The sequence below is a fragment of the Nematolebias whitei genome, chromosome 11 (genome assembly GCF_014905685.2).
Source record: "Nematolebias whitei isolate Nwh7 chromosome 11, NemWhi1, whole genome shotgun sequence".
Lineage (NCBI taxonomy): Eukaryota > Metazoa > Chordata > Actinopteri > Cyprinodontiformes > Rivulidae > Nematolebias > Nematolebias whitei.
The window spans coordinates 4,744,599-4,749,441 of record NC_056508.1 but is presented as its reverse complement, the minus strand read 5'-3'; positions in this window follow the sequence as shown (position 1 = coordinate 4,749,441).

Here is a 4,843-nt window from a genome sequence, read left to right as displayed (position 1 = left end):
CAACTGGTAGAGCTGCTGCCTCTCAGCGAGCAGGTCCCTGGTTCAAACCCCGGTCCGGGGGCCTTTCTGGGTAGAGTTTGCATGTTCTCTCCGTGCATGCGTGTTTTCTCCGGGTACTCCGGTTTCCTCCCACAGACCAAAAACATGCATGTTAGACTGATTGGTAACTCTAAATTGTCCCTAGGTGAGAGTGAGAGAGTGAATGGTTGTTTGTCTCTATGTCCCTGTGTGTTTATCTCTATGTGCTTTACATCACATTCATACACGATGGGACACACATCAGAGGCTATGAGGGGTTCAGTGTCTTGCCCAGGGACACTTCAGCATGTGACTGCTGGTGGATTCGAACCCACAACTCTTGCATTGGAGGACGACTGCTCTAACCACTGAGCCACAGCCGCCTCACAAGGTGGCATGTGGAGGACAAGAGCAAGAGCTTCTCAGCAGTCGGTCTGGTAGGCCTGTAAAGATAGAGAGACAGGTGGACGCTGAAGAAGAGGACACCTGTCCCCACAGCACCTGCCTTGTCACAGTCTCTCCCTTCTCACCTGCTGATGCTGAAACTGGAAAGGGGCCGTTTGCACTTGGCGTGCTCTCACTTCTTATGGCCGCAGCAACACGTCACGAGGCGGAGGGAGTGGTGATGGGGGGTCAGTACCCTGGACAGCGACTCCGGCTCAGTAATAAAGCAGGGAGCCGGGCCCCTCCGGCCCGCAGCACCGCGCAGGATGGAAGCGCGCGCAGAAATGAAAAGCGAGCTGTTTACAGGATGGGAGTCAGCTCCCCCTCCTCCCCTCCCTGTTCCGGAAGTAGCGGCTGCGATGGTTAAATCTCCTGGCCGACCATTTCCAGGAGGAAAAACCAGCGCCAGCATCTGATCCAATAACCCGCGCCGCGTGGTTTCAGCGGGGGACATCTCCACGCGCCTTCCCCTCCGACTGGAACACACAGTGCCTTGATATTTGTCTGCCTCCATCTGGAAGGCTGATGGCCGCAGAGGAGAGATGGGATCCAAGTCAGGGCAGATGTCGGGGGGTTGTGCGCCGCCGCGCGCGCTGCTAGGCTCCTCAAGATGTTTGTGATGTGGACGTGGAGCGTCGAGCTGAACGGATCACCCACAACAACGAGATGAAATGGAGAAGAAGACAAAAGAAAGGAGGGGTGGGGGTGGGGGGGCAATGATCTGACTCGTGGAACATACAGTGGGGGACAATAAGAGGAAAACATCCGCGCCAGATTTCCATTTTTCCCTCACGACCTCCAGTTTGTGGATTATGATTGTTGATCACAGACCCACTGTGTGGAGGGCATGTCGTGTTTTCCATCCGTGCTCTCGCGCAGTCTTCTGTTTCGGGTAGCAGAACATGGAGGCTTCTTGATTTGCTCTAGGCTTCTGAAAGAAACACGCAGAGGATCTGATGTGAGCGAGGACATGGAAACCAGGCCGAGGTTGTTCACGGGGCGAGGTGGGACACGCATCTGGACAGCGCGTGCTCACTTTTCTGAGTGATGAATATTAACAGAGTGTGTCGTCCAGCTGAAAGGAAATATTTCATCCGCATTGGCTTCGATGCACATGCCGTGGGGGAGAACCTCATCCTCTGGATCTGATGGCTGGGACCTTAAAGGAAATATTCCAATAAACATGCTCTCACCAGGCCTATGAATAATAATAATAATAATAATAACAGAGGTCTGGGGGATTCTGTTTATAGCCAAACATGTTCAAGTATCGGATCCGCATGTTTTTCAATGAGCTGAAGGTCCTGGTGTTTATGCGATCCGATTCGAGACAGTCCGGCTCGGACACAGACCCCCGCTCCGCCGCCATGAGGGGTCTGGGGATGGGCGGCTGCGGCTGGCCGCCCTTCGACTGCCATTCCCGGGATGACGAGGAGGAGTACTACGGCAGCGACCCGCGGCCCCGGAGCCTGGCCTTCGAGGACAAGGAGCCCAAGCTGCAAGTGGGCCTGGACGCAGTGTCCCTGACCAGTACCGCCAGTAGCCTGCGAACCCCCCAGTGCCGGATCTGTTTCCAAGGCCCCGAGCAGGTAAAGCACAGCGGAGAGAACAAGTCTGAGTGTAGAAGTGCGTCCTGTGTGGTGCGCGTGCACGGAATGGTCGGCTGTCTTCCATCCATTTAAGGACAGTCATTCTAAGCTAAACTGGGTAAAGTGTTTTGGAGCAGATAGTCCAAGTCCTCAGGATGCAGGGTCTATCTTTAATAAACATAAATTAAAGAAGTGAGAGCTTAAATAAATCCAGCAGTAACTTTGTTGTCCTCAGTAACTGATCTCAGCTGTAACATGAGAAGTAATGGAAGCCTATATATCAGAAGGTGTATTGCCACACTTTCCAAATAGCCTACAGGTTTTGGTTTTGGTGTGCCACTAGAAGGTTAACAATGGTCCCTATGTGGACACATAGGCAACACATCTGGAGGCACCTCCATTCTTAGTCACAACCATCAGCCTTTTGGGTTTTTCAACATTTTCAACCATTATGTCTACATTCATTTCCCTTATCCGCCCAGCTTACCCTGAATCCATCCCAAGCTCAGGACTCCTAATCTTGCAAAACAACGCTCAGACATTGTCCTCCCTTTCTTTCTTTTCTCATAGCTCAAATCACAGATCACAAACTCGCCTCTAGAGGTGGCACAGTCTATGCAGCGCAGTCCTCACAGCTTCAGTTCACAGGCAACTATTGTTCGTTTTTCCTCCCTCCCATCTGCAAACATGATCGGTTATCTCAATAACACTGTTTTCATAATACATCTAGTCAGAAGCAGAGCGGCAGCTTGCAGTTTCCCACACAGTCTGAAATCTGGCCAGCATGGCAACAAAGAAAGTTAGCCAATTAGGTCTGCAGGATGACAAACTGGGCGAGAGGGAATGAATATGTATGAGTCACAGTCCTTTTCCAAGACTTGTTTCTGAGCGCGTCACACAACATCATGGGATGGCCACTCGCATGTTTCACGATAGAAAATGGGGCTGACTGCAACGTTAAATGATTTGCATGTTTTAAACAATAATCCTGTCTTTTCTTTTTTGGTCTTTGTGTGTAATTCCAAACAAAAACAGTAAGCCGTGTGTTTCTTTGGTCTGCGGCCAAATGTTGGTCTCACCAGATGTGCAGAAACCTGTGCCGTGTGGATCAGCAGGTAGTTCTGAAGACTGGGATAATTAGAAACACTGTAAATCCTGCCAGAGCACAGATGGATATTACCATTTAGTCACTGCTCTAAGATAGGCGTACAGTGTCATTACAGCCCATGTGCTAATTTATGACATCTGCCTGCAGTTTGGATTGTGAAACTGGAGAGCCAGAGTACAAGAGGATAAATCACTTTGGGCTTGTGTTGAATACATGTGACGGTACAGACAGGAAGTCAGGCTCAGGTTGTTGTTGTGCCCACTCAAGACGTCTTCCTTTAGCAACAAGGTGTGTGCTTTAGTCTTTAAACTCTCCATCGAGGTGACTCATCGTGGCTTTGAGCTGCTTATTTAGCTTCACAGACAAAGAGCAAGCAAAGTACAGAGGGAAAACCCGGAACGACACCACTACTACTACATCAGCTCCTAGCTCTCCTTTGTTTTCTCCACAGCACAGTTTCTGTTGTCTGCAAATGGGAAGAACTGTTTACCACCTCCGGCATGAGGTGGGGGCAGCTCACATTTGCCATTTTGTTGTTACTTCATTATTAAAGCGGGTCACAAAGGGAGCTGGGGATCATGTCGCTGTCAGCGAAACAATTACCTACAGACGTCATCATTTTGCTCTGTGAGCTGTACTGAGTCTGAATCCTTGTTAATTGTCTGTCAGAGTCTGCATCACTCTGAACGAGCTGCTGAGCAGATCCACAACTGTCTACATTTACAGAACATTTGCAAAAAACCTTAAGGAGCATCACAAACGGGATGGAGGAAGCCTGGGGGTTGAAGGAGAGTGGGGGATCTCCCTCAACTGGTGAAGATTCTCAGTCATCCAGGACGTGATCAATTCAAAAAAGCATTCAATACAAAAACAACTGGACTTTATTTGTAACAGAAGACGTTTCTCTCCTCATCCGAGGAGCTTTCTCAATTCAAAGAGCAGAGAGTGAGAGATACAGGTTCTAAGGCTGAGTGAGATAAGACACACACACACATGTAGATTGACAAGTCACACCCTGGGCGGCTGTGGCTGAGTGGTTAGAGCAGTCGTCCTCCAATGGGAGAGTTGGGGGTTCAAATCCACCAGCAGTCACATGTTGAAGTGTCCCTGGGCAAGACATTGAACCCCTCATAGCCTCTGATGTGTGTTCCATCAGTGTATGAATGTGATAAAGCACTGATTAGTCTCTTTAGAATGATTTGTTCAATTAGCTTTGTAGAGATCTAGTATAGAGCTGTATGAATGGGTAAATGAGGCACAGATTGTTGTAAAGAGCTTTGAGTGTCTTGAAATAAGATAGAAAGGTGCTATATAAGTACAGTCCATTTACCATTTACCTCACACCTAAACAGTGGGGGTTTCTTAAAGTCTTTTGTTCCTCTAATTCACAGACGAGGCCCCTCTGTTTCCATCAGGTGTGAAACCGGCTGGGGATCTGTTTTAAAGTTGCATTATACGTTTTTGAAAGTGGGAATCTGAGGCCTCCTCCTCTGTTAAGAGACGGCTTTTCTCTTTTTACATAAATTGCTTCCTTCACCCCCCTCTCAAACCATCTGTGTTCTCGGTCCAAAATGTGCACGTTTTGGTCCTCAAAAGAGTGTCCCTTATCTGTGAGTTAGGGCTCTCTGTTCCACTTCCTCCATGTAGAGATTACAGAAGACAGTATATATATATATATATATAT